Source organism: Notamacropus eugenii, chromosome 1, assembly GCF_028372415.1.
Source record: "Notamacropus eugenii isolate mMacEug1 chromosome 1, mMacEug1.pri_v2, whole genome shotgun sequence".
Lineage (NCBI taxonomy): Eukaryota > Metazoa > Chordata > Mammalia > Diprotodontia > Macropodidae > Notamacropus > Notamacropus eugenii.
Window position 1 is genome coordinate 109089052 of NC_092872.1, and position 19116 is coordinate 109108167.

General features: G+C 35.7%; 1 long non-coding RNA gene across 1 annotated transcript in view; it reads left to right on the plus strand.

The window, feature by feature from the left end:
- The window catches only part of LOC140505742 (uncharacterized), a 34832-nt gene extending 17491 nt beyond the window's left edge, over positions 1–17341 (plus strand). The window contains exon 3 of the long non-coding RNA XR_011967644.1: positions 15842–17341. This is a non-coding gene — a long non-coding RNA (uncharacterized lncRNA). The remainder of the gene's footprint in view (positions 1–15841) is intronic.
- The last annotated feature ends 1775 nt before the right edge of the window (positions 17342–19116 follow it).

The window sequence follows — 19116 nt, forward strand, 5'->3', positions numbered from 1 at the left end:
ATTTCAACTAACACTTACAAATTCTGGCCCCACTCCCTTGTCTAAGCATACACATTGCATTTTAGTCATCTCATTTTTAACTGGACAAACTGTGACCATGAGTCATTGTATAAAAGTGGTTGACATACTCTGTACAACAGATATTATTCTTATATAAGTGCCACTTCCATGACTTTATCAGTTGATCAGTTTGGATATGTTTGCTGTTAACCCATGGTAAGTTATATAAGAGTAAGGGCACCATAGGGGTTGCACCAGGTCAGGAGTTCTGAGTTCTAGACATCAGTTTTCTAATCTGCAAAATGAGGTGATTGAACTAGACGATCTCTAAGAAGCCTTCTGGCTCTATAATGCTTTGGCATCTTTTAGTTCACAGCAGACTTTTGTGGTGTCAGGAACAAGATTTTATAGGCACAAGTGATCTGATGAAAAGGACGCTGTGGTGAAGTGGAGAGCTGAGGTCTTATGAGGGTAATTTAGGTCAAATAAGAGCCTCTCTTTGAGGGAAAATAAGCATTTAAATCCTTAATTACAGAGAAGGATTTTTAAGATTGATCAGATTTATAATGTTAGTGCTCAACTCTTTTGTCTTTGCAGATGCAGTATAAGATGAAAAAAATCACAGGGGAGGGTAAAATGGAAATAATAAATTTTTCAATATCCTTTGTCCAATACTGAAGTACCTGAAATGTAGTTCTTGAATTCAAAATAAGGCCTAGTAGTACCAGTTCACAATTTATGCTTAAGAAGGTAATTATCCTCCCATGGATAAGTGCGTACTTCTACCAAGTATGCTGATCAATACAGAATAACAAACTGTTCCAATTATTATATTCATTTTATATCTTGTGGACATAATAGCACTTAAAACCCCCCAATATTTAAGTGTTCTAAAAGTCTTTGCATTCAGCTTAAAATTTTACAGAGACTTTTGGAACACGCTGTATACTTGAGTGCTCAGATTAATGTTTTTGTTGCTTGTTATAAAAATCTCTATATTGTTTTAAGGCCACTATGATTAGGGGAATCCTATTTGAATGAATGCAAGAGATATGTGTAAACATATTGCTTATTGTCACTGTACTGTCCCACCCCTATTGGAAATTCATGCTTATTAACAATTATAACAGGTTTTCTTCCAAGGCGTTATTAGATAATATTTTCCTATGAGGACTGGATTTCTTATTGAATTGTGGGGAATCATAGGTTATAGGAGTAAAGCATTTAGAGCTATAAGTTTATGTAGTTCAATGCCCAGAGAACTTGAGACTTTTCCAGTTGAAATCAGGATTTCAGTCTAGATCTTTTGAGTGCAGATCTAATACCTTTCTGGGGCAGCTAACTGGTGCAGTGGATAGAGCACCAGTACAGGAGTCAGGAGGACCTGAGTTCAAATCTCACCTCAGACACTTGACACTCACTAGCTGTGTGACCTTGAGCAAGTCACTTAACCCCAACTGCCTCATCCTGGGTCATCTCCAGTCATCCTGATGAATATCTGGTCACTGGATTCAGATGGCTCTGGAAAGAGAAGTGAGGCTAGTGACCTGCACAGCCCTCCCTCACTCAAAACAAAGTCAAGTGCAAGTCATGTCATCATTTCTCTGATGGCATGGTCTTCTTTGGCAATGAAGGACGAATACACACACAAATAATGCCTTTCCACCATATTTTACTGCTCCTATGAATAGAACCACAGAATTTCAAATTTGAAAGGGAGCGCAGAGGCAGCAGTTCAGTTCACACTTGAACAAGAATTTCCTCTATTATTTACTCAACAGATCTCTTTGATGAATGGTCTCTTTTGAGGAGGAATCCACTATGTTCCTACATGGCTCATTATACTTTTTCCTTACATCAAGTCTAAATCTGCCCCTCTGAAACTTTTTCTGTTTCCCCCCCAGTTCTGCCCTGTTCTTGTTACCACTGTCCTTGGCATTGCCAAATAGTGCAACATCAGAAGTTATTTTTATCACTGGAAATGACATTAAAGAATACCCATTAGCATCATCTTTACTGCTGCATCTTAAAGACCTCATAGACTTTCCATTTGACTTGGAGCTGAAATCTCCTTTATTGCCTCCCCCATTTCAGTGTGAATACCTTGAAATCAAGGAGTTTCTCAACTTTTCTCTTTACATCTCCACCACTTAGTGCAGTGCTTTGAACATAGTTAGCACATAATAAATGCTTTTTTTTCATTAATTCCTTCCACAAGATAGTCCATCAAATACTTAATTATCATGCCTTTCTTCTTCTTTTCCCCACCCCCTACTTGTCTTTTCTAGGCTGAACATTCTAGTTCCTTCAATCTCTTTTCACATGGCATTATTTTGAAGTTCGCCATTGAGGTGTCCTCCTCTGGACACTATTTAATATTTTATTAATATGTAACACCTGTAATAAACATAACATGCCAGTTGTTTGACCAGGGAAGGGTACAGTGGAACAATTATCTTCCTAGTTCTGAAAACTATAACAAATATGATATTAACATAAACACAGAATCACAACATATCTCTCTTTGCATGTGTTATGACAGCTATATTGAAACTGTGGTTTGCATTACTGGAATTTCATAAACCAAAGATGACTGGAAGCTATGGATATTTGAGGACTCATAAATGTATGTGGTTTTAAAGTATAGAAAGTCATATTTTAAACCCCATTCCCTGTCCCTCTACCTCCACATACTACACCTCACGAAGTACCTTAGCCAAAAACTTCTATAAAAAGGTCACCCAAATCTATTAAGTATTTATTAGACACCTACTATGTGTAGTGCAAGATATTTTCTGAAGCACTAAGATGGAAATCTGGATTACAAAACAAAAACATAAAACAATTCCTGTAGCAAGGTGCGTATATATTTTACAGATGGGATATAACATGTAAACAGGTAACTATATACATGATAACATGAAGAAAAAGAGAATTATGATAATTAGGGGGATCAGGAAAGGCAATCCCTGAGAATTGAGAACTCTGAAAATAAAAAGGATAGAGACTATATTGCAAAGGAAATGTGTTTGTGTTCTTTTTTTTTTTGAAAACAAATATTAATGTCTTCAAAGTACTCTGCCTTCATTTGGGGATAAACACAGAATCTCAGAGTCTCAGAGATGTGTGGAGCCAAAGAAGTCACCTAGGATAAACCGTAGCTGGAGAAGCACCTCCTTCAGTTCCTCTCATGTCCTGCTGCACTGAGCTGGAGGATGCCATGCCCCAGTGCCGACTGGGTCCTCTACAAATTTATGTTAGCTCTCAATTGTGTCTGTGCTGCAAAAAGGCAGTCTTTTACTCTTTCTTAATTCTTTACTCTCCTTATAACCATGGCTGTTCCAACTTTGTTTCTCCCCTCAAACCTCCACAAACACTCCTTTCCCAACCTTCAGAGCTAAGGAGTTTGCTTCCTACTTTAGAGAATCAAAAACAATCCAGTGAGCTCCCTCTTGCCCCTTCCCTTTGACCTTACATTGTCCAGACATCATCCAACACTATCTTCTTCTTTACTCTACTCTTTGATGAAAACATGGTGCTCATCTTTGTTAAGGCCAACCTCTCTATGTGTGCTCTTCATTTCCAACCCCTTTCTTCAGTAGATTACCCTCACTATCATTGCCCCTTCTTCCAAATAGTCAATCTATTCCTATCTATGGGTTCCTTCCATGCTACTTATAAAGATGCCCAAGTCTCCTTCCACCATTGAAAAAGCATCCTCCCTTCCCTGACTAGCTATTGTCCTATTATCTCTTCTCCTTCCATCTCTCCCAAGCTCCTTTAAGAAGTCATCAACACTTATTTTCTCTACTTTCAATCCTTAATCTGTTTTCTGACCTCATTCCTCAAATGAAATTGCTCTCTGCAAAATTACCAATAATCTTTTAATTACCAGATATCTTGGCCTTTTCTTCATCTTCATCTTCCTTGACCTCTTTGCATAATTTGACATGGTTGACGACCTTTTCTTCCTAGACACCCTCTTCTTTTTTTTCTTTTTTTTGTGATGCTTTTTTTCTTAGTTCTCCTTGTACCTGTTTGAGTACCCTTCTCTGTCTCTGTTTCTAGACTGTCATTTATGACATGCCCACTAACTGTGGGTTTCCCCTAAGTCTCTGCCCTAGGCCCTCTTCTTTTTTTTTCACAGCAGTCTCACTTGATAATTCATCAATTCCCGCAGGTTCTATTAACCTTTTCCTTTATACAGACTCCTGCATCTCCAAAATCTCTCCTGAGCTCCAGTCCCATATCACCATCCTCCTATTGAACAGTTCAAATTGAATGTTCCTCACGCATATCAAGTTCATTATGTCTACAGTATTGACTAGACTTTCCCCTTAAACTCACCCCTTTCGTAAACTTCCTCATTACTAAAGAGGGCACCACCATTTTCCTAGTTACTCAGATTCTCCAACTCAGTGACTCCTCACTTTCACTCACTCTATATTTCCAATAAGTTGTCAAATATTGTTATTTCTGTCTCCACATATGTCTTGTGTGTTCCTTTACCTGCATTTGTGCAGCTGCCACCTTAATTGAGACCGTCAACTACTCTCAACTTGATCATTGCAATAAGCTCCTATTTGGTTTCCCTGCCTTCAGTTTCTTCCCACTTCAAGACATTCTCCATTTAGTTTCCAAATTGATTTTTTTAAAGTACAAATCTGGGCATATATACCCTCCTACTTAGTAAACTGCAAAACCAAGAGAACATTGTATGCAGCAACAATAATATTGTTTTAAGAACAACTTTGAGCAACTGAGTCATTATAACTCTGATAAATATCCAAATTAACACAAAAACATATATATGAAGGAAGAGGGTATCAGCATCCAGGGAAAGAACTGATAAATAGAAGTATGTATAGAATGGCTTTACAATGTAAGTGGGGGTGGATGGGAAGAAAAAAGGGGGACAAAGAATTAAATAGAAATTTCTCTGGCATTTAAAACTCCTCAGAATCTGTCCCCCTTGAGCCTTTTTAGTTTTCTCCCTCCATTCATTCCATGGTCTCGCCACACTGGCTACTTGTTACTTACACAGCATTCTCTTGTCTCTTGTCTTTGAGCCTTTAGTGACTTTCTAAAATGCTTGAAATGCTTTTTCTCCTTTTTCTACCTCTCGGAATCCCAGGATTTCTTCAAAGACTCATCACTTTAATAGAAGTTCTTTTCTTCTCTTCCTTTCTTTCTTAGGTTAACTTGTGTGTTCTTTGCATGTCTTGTTTATGTACAGCACCCATACCCCCATATCTCCCCCCCACACACACACATGCACACACGCACACGCACACCCTGCAAACAGCCTTCCTTGTCAAAATGTAAGCTCCTTAAAGGCAGGAACTCTTTTTACTTGTGCCTTTGAATCTCCAGTACTTAGTACAGTGCACAGCACATAGTAGGACCTTAGTTGATGCTGATAATTGATTGATTGCTTAGAGTCAAGGAGAACAAGTTCAATCCCTCTCCCTTCCAGTACTTGAACTCAGCTATTTAGTTTGTCTAGTTCAGGAGAACCAATTGTTAAATTTTCAGTGTGAGCTTTTACACCGGAAATTAAGCAAATACTGCAAGTCAGGGCTCGATGTAGTGTTTTGTTACCTGTCCTAACTTAAGAAATGATGGAGAAAATGTTGTTAATGCAGATTAAATTTACAAATATGTCATGACTACATTTTTTCCTCCTGGAGAGCCAATTGTCGCACATTTACTAGCTCTTTGCTTGTGATCTTGTTATCTCTAAATTTTCTCTTATTTCAGGGTAAACATACTCAATTTCTTCCATCACTCCCATCAGGTTATATTTTCCAGTCCTCTTACTATCTTGGTTCCCTCCTCCGAATGTCACAATTTGTTAACGCTATTGTTAATATTTGTTTCCTAAAACTGTACATAATAGTCCATGTATAGTGATTATAGTAGGATCATATGATTTACAGGTAGAAGGAACCTTAGAGATCAATCAACTGTTATAATTTTATAGAAAGGATTCTGAGACAGAGTTTGTGATTTTTCAAATTCACATTTGTGTCAAGTCGCAGAACCAGGATTTCAGTATAGGTATATGAACTCCAAATACCGGGTATTTTCCATTATGCCACAATATTTCTCTATTACCTTGCTTGCTCCAGATACTCTGCCTTTTTTAACGCCAAGAATATGTGTTTTTAAAAGTTCCTACATTCTTTTTTGCTAACATCTTATTTATTGTTTTTAGTTGGTATTTATTAGAGATATTTATCTATTGTTTTCCTTCTCTGCTTTGTCTCTCCCCAGTTAAATGTCAAGTATTTGTATTTTTATATCATATTTATATCATAGGAGAGGCTTAGAAACTTTTGTAACAGTTTATATAATAGTGGAAATAATCATTCTTAGAATGATAGAATTCACTTGCAGTTCCATCTAGTGTTGGGTTTTGTGTGCGTGTTTGTTTTTGCTTCTCTCTGTTTTTATCTATCTTTTTGTCTTTGGCAATTATTTTTATACCTTGTTCTATTGTTTATTTGTTTTTTTCCTGAAGCTGATTTATTTAAATTTCCTATCCCTATCTCTACTTCTACTAACCTAAGTATTATAGTTTTATAAGTATTTATTGATTTCCTTTTCTATCAATTTTTTGACATATAGTTGGGCAAATGTTTCTCATAGTTTCTTTTATTTCCACTTCATTTAATGTGAATTTTCCCATTTGTTTTTTATGTTGGCAATTTGTTTTCCTTTCTCTTCTCTTAATCAGATGACTAATGATTTACCTATATGATTATTTTTTTTAAAAAAACCTTCTAGTCTTATTTGGCTACTCAATGTCTTTTTGTGTCTGCTTTTGTCGATCTTTTTTATTTTCAGAATTATTTTTGCATTTAGTTGGATTTGTTGCTTTTATGATTTTTACTTGTATGCCCAATGTAGTAATTCCCTCTGTTTGTCTCTGCTGTCTCTGTCTAGCCACAGCACCCTTCTCCCCTCCACCCCGCCTTTCTTAGGCTACTTACCAAAAGTAAATTAGCGTTAAACCTTTCATCACCATTTAGCCCTGTCTAATTGCTTCAATGCATTTATCTTTATAGATTTCCCTTGAATCTTGTGTTTGCATTTCAAAGTTTCTATTGAGCTTTGATCTTTTTGTCAGGAATGTTTGTAAGTCCTCTCTTCTATTAAGCATGTATCTCCCCTCTCCGCCCCTGCCCCTGCCCTCAGCCCCCACCCACCACCATAAATTTATATTCAGTTTTGCCTAGCAGGTTATTCTTGACTCTAAGTCTTTGTCTTCTGTTTTTTGGCATATCATATTCCATGTTTTTTTTCTCTTTTATAGCTGTAGCTGCTAAGTATCATGTAATACTCACTGTAGTTTCTTGGTACTTGAACTCTTTCTGTCTGACCACATTCAGTATCTTGTTTTCTTTTACTTAGAAGCTCTGGGTTTTGGCTATGTTGTTGCTGGAAATTTTTGTTTTGGGATTTATTGTAGGAGGCACTTGATAGATTCTTTCTACTCTACTTTTGCCTTTTGGTTCTAATAGATTTTCACTTATGATTTCTTGACCTATATTATGCAAGTTTTTTGTTTCAATGTGGTTTTCAAGGAGTCCAAGTATTCATATATTCTCTCTCCTTACTTTGTGTTTTTACATTTTATTCTATTTTTAAATTTTTTGATTGGGTCCTATTATTTATTTTTGTCTCATGAAGGCAAAGATTTGTTCCATCCTAATTTTTAGGGAGTCTGTTACCTGAGTAAGGTTTCCAATTTTTGTTTTAAGTCATTTATCCCCCTTCCAATTAGTTCCCTCAGAGATCTTATTTTTATTAATGAATTTTTTTAAATTTCTTGATTCATTTCTTCCTGCTACGTTTATAGTTCTTGCAGACAAGTCGCTTTCCCCCTGGGGCTCTACTTACAGAGTTACTTCTTTCTTCTTGCTTTACCTCTTAGTGTTCTCAACCCGTAATATTCTTTTGTGATGTCTTGTGTCATCTGTTTACATATAGCACCACTTCTGCTTCTCTTTTGGGACTATGTGGCAGGGCCAGGGGCTGCCTCTTCAATATTTTAGGATTACTTAGGGTCTATTTGGAGCTGGGCTTGATTTTCAGGGCTCTTTCAACTGCACTCTACCTCCCTTTGAGTGTCTAAACTCAGAGCATTAGCATTTCTCAGGATCTCCTGAATTGTCTCAGTTCAGAGCACTGGGGTTTTTAGGGAAAGTTTGCTAGGGGTGAGACTTGATGGGAGGAACAGAGGAAATAACAAATAAACAAAACAAAACAAAAACATTGTTCTAACCACTTAAACTCAGTCTAAGTCTCTGATGTTTTCTTCTGATCTCCCTAGATCAGTTTGATCACTTAGGACTTCCTTGCCATCAGAACAGAATACCTCAGGTTTTAGGTACTTCTAGAGCACCTGTGCTTACAATATGGACATATTTCTGACTTGTTTGCTTGCGCTTTCACTGGCTTCCATGGCAGAGGGTAGCCACAAACTTTTGACTGTCTGTATAGTCTTGAGCTGGATGAAGAAGCTCATTGATGTGTATCTTTGGATTTTTAAAAATCATTTTTTGATATATGAAAGAAAAAGGGAAATCAGCATTTATTAAGTGCCTACTACATAACAGGCACTATGCTAAACACTTGCGTCATCTGATCCTCATAGCAGCTCTGGGAAGTAGGTAGCTTAAGTTCAAATAGGTGTGTATATCTATATATAATATCTAATATCTATTTCTATACCTCATTCACATATGGTAAAAGAACGCTATTTCAGGAAATAATAAAAAATAATTAGCACAACCCAAAGTAAACTATAAAAAGAAATTGAAGCAGGACCCCTACTCATATTACCAATTATGTTATCAGCAAACATAAAAAGTATATTACAAAATAGTGTTAGAATCTGACTGAGCATTCTGATTTTAATCCAGCTCCATTCTTCATTTTTACAAAAAAAGATCAAGTTTTAATCATGGCATAAGATGAAAAATGGAAACCCTGACATAAGCAAGATTCCTAATTAAGGTACTTGATCTTATTCCTGGAGCACTAAAAAAGTCCATTGTTTAACAATAATTTTATGATTTGAAGTTCAGTTTTTAAGATAGAATGCCACAAGCTAAAGTCTGAGATGTTTTAGTTATTACAGTATTATAAATGTAACTACTTTATGATTGATTCTTTATTTATACTTAACCTTAATGGCTTCAAAGTGGTTTCATCCAGCATGAAATAATAGACGTAGCTTTTTTGTCCAACTAGCATGTATCACATGGATCAAAAAGCAATTTAAAAGTACTCCTCAATGATGAAGTTTGCCTTTCTTATAGTAATGAATTTCTAAAAATGACTTTTCTTTGAAAAAGTAATAGTATAAATGTAAGCTAAGGTGAATATACTCATCTATACACAAAAAAACCTCTTATCAACAAATTTTATCTATTAAGTATCAGATATCAATGACTTTTAGAATCGATTCAATTTAATTAATTTCAACAAGTGTTTATTAAGTCCTTACTATAAGCAATACATATTTATATATCACTTGCCAGCCTTCTTGCAAAAAATCTAGAATTAATCAGTAATAAATAATATAAACCTCCCAGGTAATATATTGCTTAAAAAGTACTTCTCTCCACTTTATAATCTGTATTCTTCCTTTCCTTCACCATACCTAACTTGACATATTATGTAGCTAATAAATTATTTTAGCTGGGAAAGTCATGAATTGACCTAAGGAACAAAGAATCTACAGCATATTCCATAACTAGTATTCTGCCCCCAAAGTTATAAAACTGAATCTATTCAAAAGATATACTATGTAAGATTTTAGGAGCCACATGTAGCAGTTTTAAAGGGATGGGGTGCTGACCAGGTTTATTCAACCACTCCTGTTTGCTCTTCACTTTACTGCAATCTCATTGCTGAGTTGGATGTTCTTGATATAAATGTTCTTTTACTCTGGGAAGTAGCATACAAAAATATGTATTTTTTTCCTTTGCTCTTGGTTAGCTTTGAGCCCCTCAAGTCAGACACTTCTGAAGTGTTTGCTTTCTAATATCTCTTTTTTGGAGATGTTACCCTACTTCAATTACTTTCTCCCAACTCTATCCCCAATAAGTAAAACTTAACTGGCAATTGCCAATAGTTACCACTGATTATAAGACAAAATAAACTTAAAAACAAAGAAAGGTAAACAGCTTCTACCACCATGACCGGAAGAATGGGAATATTACGAGAGCAGTCTTCAGAATCCCAGGATTTAATCACAGAAAAGGGGCCAACAACCAGAAAAAAAGAGAAAAGGACTGATTCCAGAGGTAGCACTTTTCATGACTAGAATCTCAGGTATAGAAACTCCTAGGGTACAGAGGCATCCCACAGGGCCTAGTTACAGTACTAGCTAGCCTGGGCCCTCCACAAATTCAGGTTTAAGGATGAGGATTTTAGTTCCCAAAAGAAGACTATGTTCATACTACCAACTCGTTCAGGTTTAAGGGTTAATTGCATTTTGAGGAGGACCAGTGACATCACAGAGTCATATCTGGACTTGAGAGTGAGTTGGATTTAAGTGAGGCGTGAGCCTTACTCTCTCTTTCAGAGTTGTCAAAGTACGGTGGCAAGACACGAGTCAGAACAACTGGAGATGGACTGGGATGCAGGGGATGACCTTTGTATCTTCAGTGTGCTGCACAGAGCCTGCTTCAGTTGGAACAAATTGTTCTCATCTGCCCATTCTGCCAACCTCCCCTAACTCACTGATGGGTTTGAGGTTGGTTACCCTCAAGGGTTAAGTATCTGACAAGTCACAGGAGACCTAGGTCTATTCAACGTGTAAGCTGACCAAGATATTCTGTTACCAGGGAAACAGGAGAAGTGATCACACCTGTGGCCAGACGACAGTACTGATGCTACGGATGATGCACCTTACATATGATTGTGTATATTCATTAATGCATGTAGTAACTGTTACATATTTGTGTGATATACAATTGCTTGTTAGCTATGCATCATTTTGCAAGTTGTCTGTCTGTATATATGCTACCATTCAGATATGCTCTGTCATCGTGTAGACATACTGAAATTAGTATTGCATTGGTTTTTATGAAATAATACATTTGTAAAATTTTTCTATTTTTTTGAGATTCCCCAGTCATGCTGCTCATTTAACTTCCAATTCATTTATTCTCTGGGCTGCTCTTTCTTCCCAGCTGACTTCCTCCCCTTGATGAGTGTTCTTCTTGTCTTCTCCCATTCTTTCCAGCTCACCTTTATATTCTATCTTCTCATATTAGAAGGTACGCTCTTGTCAATAGGACCATCTTGTTTTCTCGTATTTGTATTCCCAGTGCTCAGCACAGTGGCTGGCACATAGTAAGCACTTAAATGCTTTCTCTACCTATGCGTATTGACTTGTAAAGATATGAGTATACTCGTGTGATATATGCATGTAATATGCCCTGCATTTAAATTAGAACTGTAGTCACTAGAGAGCTATCCAGAATTTGAGATTATGGTGTGTTCATCCTTCCTTGCCGAAGAAGACTATGCCATCAGAGAAATAATGGCATGACTTGCACTTGACTTTGTTTTGAGTGAGGGAGGGCTGTGCAGGTCACCAGCCTCACTTCTCCTCCAGAGCCATCTGAATCCAGTGACCAGATATTCATCAGGATGACTGGAGATGACCCAGGATGAGGCACTTGGGTTAAGTGACTTGCCCAAGGTCACACAGCTAGTGAGTGTCAAGTATCTGAGGTGAGATTTGAACTCAGATCCTCCTGACTCCTGCCCTGGTGCTCTATCCACTGCACCACCTAGCTGCCTGAGATTATAGATGAAAATGTTGAAATACACCCTGCTTGATTTGTTGACTACATTAAATATTTAAAGGAGGGGAAGAATGAAGTAGAGTATGTCTTGAAAGAATAGGACCTAATCACAGAATAGGGTCCAACATTAGTGGTAACATGTGCCTTTACCAGGTGTTTTCTTTATGAGGTGCAAGTCCTTACAATGAAATAGAAAAGAATGTGAGAGGGGGAAGAATGATAAGTCAACATCAATCAGACTATCCGAGGATTATTTTCTAGAGCTAGAAAAATAATAGCAACAAATTTCATCTGGAGTAACAAAATGTCAAAAATTTCAAGGCAAATAGTGAAAAAAGAAGTAGAAAGAGGGCCTAACAGTGTCACATCTCAAACTATATAACAAGGCAGTCATAATCTAAATAATTTGGTGCTGGTTACTAAATTAAGCAATCAGTATAACAGATTAGGCACATAGTGAAACAGAAACTCTAGTAACCATAGTATTTACCAAACCCAAACTGGAGTTTTCTTTACAAAAACCTTTTGAGAAAACTGGACAAAAGTATGGCAAAAATTAGTTATACTCCAATAGCTTACCATATTCTAAGATAAACTGTTGATGGATACTTGACATAGAGATAAAAGTTCATAAACAAACCAGAAAAGCAAGGAAGGAATTATCTCTAGAAACTAAAGCTAGGGGAAGAAACATCATCAAAGGATAGAGATGATCACAGAAGACAAAATGGACAATCTTGATTGTATATAACTAATAATAATAACTAGCATTTCTGTAGCACTTCAAGGTTTTCAAAGCATTTTACAAATATTATCTCACTTGATCCTAACAACAGTCCTATGAAGTAGGTGGTATTTTTATTCCCATTTTACAGATTAAGAAAAGAAGGCAAACAAAGGTTAAATGATATGCCCATGGTCACACAACTAGTGTCTGACACCAGATTTTTACTCAAGGTCTTCCTGAATCCAGTTCTAGTCCTATCCACTGTACCACAATCAATACAGTTAAAGTAAAAGAGGAGCAGTTAAGTAGGAAAGAAATGTCTTTGTGGCAGTTTTTTCTTAGCAGTATCTCTCTAATCTGCGAATTATATAATGAAGAAAAGGTAATTTCAAAGGAAGAAACCCAAGCTATCAAAAGTCACATTAAAAAACATGCCAAGTCACTATGCAACACAAATGCAAATTAAAACAACCTTAAAGTTCTTCCTCATACTCATCAGATTGGCAAAAAGTTGACCAAAAAAAAAAAAAAAAGGAAAATGACAAATGGTGAAATTTTGAAGGGGTTATAAGCAAACAGGCAAATCAAGTCTCTTTGTAGAATTCCAAACTGGTGCAATTTGGAACTATGACCCCAAAGTTACTAAACTTTGTATACCCTTTGACCCAGCCATACAACTACTAGGCCTACACTCCAAAAACATTAAAAAAGAGGAAGAGGACCCTTACATACAATAATATTTATAGCAGTTCTTACTCTAGTGTCAAAGAACTAGGAACTGAAGGAATGCCAATTAACTGGGGAATAATTGAACAAATTATAGTATAGGAAAATGATGGAATATTTTGACCTTATAAAGATGATATAAGCCATAATTTTAGAGAAACTTGGAAAGACTGGTATTAACGTGCAGAAAATAATGACAGCATTGCAGAGACAAACAACTTTAACTTTGAAGTCTGATAAATACAATCTCTGGAAACAATTCCAAAAGACCAACTAGGAAGCATGCTACCCTACTTCCTAGAAGATAGGTAATGAACTCACTCTAAAATATACATTCCTAGACAAGGGGCACTGTGAGAATTTGTTTCAAGAACTACATATATTTGTTTCAGGACTCTAAGAATGACACATTTCATGCAGGCTGAAAGGGATTACCTGGTGTGACCACATCTTTCACAGTTAGTTTAGAGTGTCACTGTTGGGTCCTTATTAGAAATCAGGTCCTAGGTTTTCAAATATTACTCCCATATATATTCTTAAGCTATACAATCTCTTAAGCATATAAACAAACTATCTATCTATCTATCTATCTATCTATCTATCTATCTATCTATCTATCTATCTATCTATCTATCTATCTATCTTCCCCCTCAGGTTTAAAGAAATCTGAATAATGCTATTGACTTTACACAAATAAGAGAGTTTTCCCATTTATGTAAACTTCTTTTAACTTTGGATTTAAATCCAAGGCAAGGAAATGTAGAATTTGTCTGTAACTGTGGGTTAATTCAGTAGGCTTGATTTTCTAAGGATCATGAAGACTGTCCTGCATATGGCTGAGGTGTGTACTTCCTTGTTTTCTCTTAGAATGCATATGATAGATAAAATAATTATACTTTGCACAGACCCTGGCACATTTTTGTTTTTGTTATTCATTTGTGTCCAATTCTTCATGGACCCCATGGACCACAACATGCCTCTATTATCACTATCTCTTGAAGCCTGTTCAAGTTCTTGTTCATTGTTTCTATGGTACCATCTATCCATCTTATCCTCTGCTGTCCTCTTTTCCTTTTGCCTTCCATCTTTCCCAGCATCAGGGTCTTTTCTTTTGAGTTCTGTGTTATCATTATGTGGCCAAAGTACTTGGCTTTGGCTTCAATATTGGACCTTCTGCTGAATAACTTGAATTAATTTCTTTAAGTATTTACTAATTTGACCTCCTTGCTGTCCAAGAAATTCTCAAAAGTCTTCTCCAGCACCACAATTTGAAAGCATTAATTCTGTAGCTCTCAAGTTTCCTTATAATCCAACTCTCACAGTCCTACATTACTACTGGAAAAAACATAACTTTAACTATATGGACCTTTGTCAGCAAGGTGATGTATTTGTTTTTAGTATGCTGTTCAGATTTTCCATAGCTTTTCTTCCAAGGAGCAAGTGTCTTTTAATTTCATGGCTGCAGTTGCTGCAGTGATCTTTGAGCCCAGGAATAAAAATCTGACATCGATTCCATCTCTTCTCCCTCTATTTGCCAGGACAAGTTGCCAAGATCTTCGTCTTTTTTTGTTAAACTTTAAGCCTGGAACATAGTAAGCACTATATAAATGTTAGCTATAAATATTATGTAGAGTATAATGAGACTGAAACTTTTGGTCATATCTGACTCTATTGTACTTGTTGACTTAATATATTTAAGTAAAAAGGAATACTATGACTTTTAGAATTTCTTTGTTTTCCTCTTCTTTATCTCTGAGTGCAAAAAAAAAAGATAAACAAAATGTCTTCGACAAAAGCTATACAAAGAGAGAGAAGGATCCTGGTCTATCACTGTTTAATAGAAGGAAATGACTCCAAAGCTAATTAAGGCTATTGGAATTCCCCCTTGACCAAAGTGATATCACGACATAATGATTTTACTCTAGAATGGATCAGTCCTACCTATGACCTGTGTGATTTCCATATAACAATAAATGGAATTATTCTATAACTTCTTTATATTCACCTTGTATGTTATATTAAAAAAAAAGTTAGAATGTGCTCTTGCCTCACCTCTAATTTTTACAATCCTTAAGCTGCTTACAAAGCTCAGCTCAAGCTCCATTTCCTCCATGATACCCTTCTTGATCTGCCCTAAGCACTGATCTTTTCCCCCCACCCCCCTGCCGCAAATTACATTGAATTTTCTTTGTATATTTTTTATATTCACTTTTATATATTCCTATTGTTTCCTCCTAATAGAATGTAAGGAGGGACTGATTCATTTTTCTCTTTCTATCCCCAGTGTCTGGCACATAGCAGGTACTTAATACATACTTGTTGACTGATTGGTTAAAATTGGACTGTTTTTCCACTGACGGTACGTTACATATTTGATCATACCATGGTTATGTATTCTCTGTGCTTGGAAGTTGTTTTCAAACACCTTCAGTTGTGTGTTGGCCCTGTCTGGGTTTCTGCTTACTGAAATAGAGAATCCCCAGTGAAATCGTTCAGGAATCCAGTCTAAAACAAGTTCATCTAACAATACACTTTTTACTTGTTCTCATTCATCCAGACAACCTTGCAAGAGGAAAAGATTCCCCCTCCCCCAAATCATCTTCGGCTGAAGTCCAACTTTGATGACTCATCGTGGCGTGGGAGTGACCCTAAATGCTCAGAGGCAATGTCAGGGGCACACAAGCTCTGGCAAGTCTTACCAAGCTCTAAAGGTTTCAGCACACAGGCCAAGTAACAGAATGTATGTCTGTCACCTGGGGAGAGGCCTCCTTACATTCATAAAAGCTTATCAAAAGGTTGGGGGCATAAATTTTTCAGCCACAGCTACTGTTGAAGACCACCTATCAATGAAGTATTGCTGTAAATTATATTTAGAATATTTCCTTTGGCTGTGTAGGCATAATTTTTAATGCTTGTAACTAAAGTTAGCGTAGATCACTTCTACCCTCACAGGCACCTATAGCAAGTTGGGAATTCAATTAAACTATGGCACGCTTAGACAACAAATATTGCATAGCTGAGTCAATAAGAAACTTTCCTTAAAGATGACCTAAGGTATAAGCATGGACCCTAGGAAAAGCAAATATTTGATAATGAGGGCCATCTGTGGAGCATACAAGCCCAGTCCTACTCACTACTTGATGGCTTCTCAGACCTGACATAATTCCCAGCTTCCTGAGGACCAGTCTGGGTCACTAAGCTCATCCCTGTAGGGAAAGGAAGACCCTGGAAAGCTTCGCTGACCAATTTTCTTTGTAGCACTGCTTGAGTATAATATATTTTACATAACAGTGAATGAATTGTTTGCTTGCATACACAGCAATTGTGTTAGATTGATCCTTGTCAGAAACACACAAACAATTATAAATGGATAAATAAACGCACACGTATAATGTATTTACATATACATGTGTATATGTATATTGTGAAGGATGAATAATAGCAATTACAATATGTAAAGATTTATTTATCATTGTAAGTATGTTTCTGGCCAGGAGGAAAATATACACACATACGTATATACTTGCACATATATGCATTATTTATGTGTTTATATATATATATATTTCATTGTGTACATATGTATATGTGTGTGTGTATTTTTTATTGTATATGTGTTTCTGGTCAAGAGCAAGTAAAGCAAACATAGATGTAGATATGGATATAAATATATCCATACATACATATGTATGCATGCATGTGTAAACATATGTGAGTACACATACACAATACATACATTGTGTGCTATATAGGAATATAACACACACATGTATTTGTATATGCATATAGATATATGTAAAGCATATATCCAGAATATATTTAATGCAAACATATTTATATGCTATATATACATTATTTTTTTCCTCTGGTACACTCAGTGACTTTTTATACATTATATATGTGTGTATATAGAACAAGGTTGACAAAAAGAGGGTTAAAAAGTTTTCACGATAGTAGATTTTACAGTAAAATGGTAAAATTCTGATAGGTTAAGTCTCTTGTTTCTCATTTTGCATTTTTATTTAATTAACATTGTTAATAAAGTTGAAATCATTGATCCACTAAAGACTCTAATACTTTCAAACAGTTTTGCTTAAAATAGGAACATATTAGACTTTGGGCTTTTTGAATAACAACAAAACCAAACAGTGCTGAGAAAAGACAAATGGTTTTTATGAACGCTGGGCAACCATTTTAAAATATACTTTAACATTTCTTTGCTTATCCAGTCGATGGTGTAAAACAACTTGAAAGAACTCTTGAAAGCAATTATTTTTGTATATTCTAATTTTTAAAAATTTTCTTTAACTAAAATTTCATTTTAGTTTTTTTAAACATGATATTTACAAGGAATAGGGCTGTTATCTTCTTTTAAGTTTAAAGTAAACCTGAGTTAGGAACACACCAGTCTATATATCCATTGAGAATACTGACTTAGGCAAAGGGAAGAAGAAAATTAGAGAAAAAATATGAATAATTCAGGCCACAGAAAAACTCAGAGGCCTGAAAGGAAGAACTTAAAACATACAATGTTCCCAAAATTTAAACTTAAAGAGATTCATTTGTGCAGACATGTACTTTACATACTTTATGTGAATTAACAAATTGTGCATTAGAAAATGAAAACAGGTTGGTAAAAGTATCTTTTAGAGGCAAGGCAGCCTTTGGGCTCCTGTATTAATTAGGTTTTGCATTATCCTTTGTGATCTTATAATTATGAAACAGCATAATCCTGCAGTCTTACTTTTCAGAGCAAAGTTAAACCAGAGTACACAAAGTTAAAGTTTGTATATCTCTCAAAAATATTAATAGGAAAACTATCAGTTTGCATAATTCAATAATGTCTGTTATGCTCTCAAGATGCAATATGACTATTTTATCTTAATCTCTTTTGTTTTCAGCAGGTAAGTTATGAGTCCTGACACTTCCAGAAGAGTTATCTAGTCCCATTAACACAAAACAACAAAGAAACATAAGCAAACAAAATACAAACAAAAACTCTTTCACACACAAAACCTCCTTTGCCTCCCTGCAATTTTGCTTAAATTGCTTTCAATTATATAGTTCATGTCTTTTCACCAAAATCTATCAGTGATAGTGACTCCAATATTACCACAGTTTTGCATTTCAGAAAACGAGGACCCAGTTTTCTCAGAAGAATGTTATCTTTGATATACACTATTTAAAACCTATCTGCAAAAGCATTTTAATAATCATCAAGTGATATAAATAATCTATTTTCACTGAAAGCTGAGTGCTGAGTAATGATCTGGTTTCTTAAGCACATCCTCGTTTTTTTAAATGTACCTATTACACAGAATTTCACACACACACACACACACACATCAAAATCAAAAGGTAATGAATTAAATGCAAAAATTAACATTACAATGAAACTAACAATTTCATGTAGCCTGAAAGTTCTATTACGATAAAAAGAAGTCAGATTTTCAGCACATTTAGCAAGGGGAGGAGTGATAGGTTTGGTGATTTATTTTTGCCCTGAAGTTTATTTTTCAAAACCGCAAAACAAAAAAAGTAAAAATGTAAGAAGCTACACAGAAGCTGAAAACCCTTACAGAAAACAATGGTCTCTGCAAAAGCAGTGTGTGAAAAACCATCTAAGGAAAGTTGGACATTGACATCTTGTACAGAGGTTCATTATTGTCCTCATACTTTAACCTAAATAATCCAATCCAATTTTACTAACAGTAATTAAAATGAAGGCCTTCATTTAAGAATTATCCTATTTGGTATGTGAAAACCTGTTTTAGGCTAATCTAGGGGGAAAAAACTCCACACAACTCAAAACCGCTCCTCATCTCCAAATTA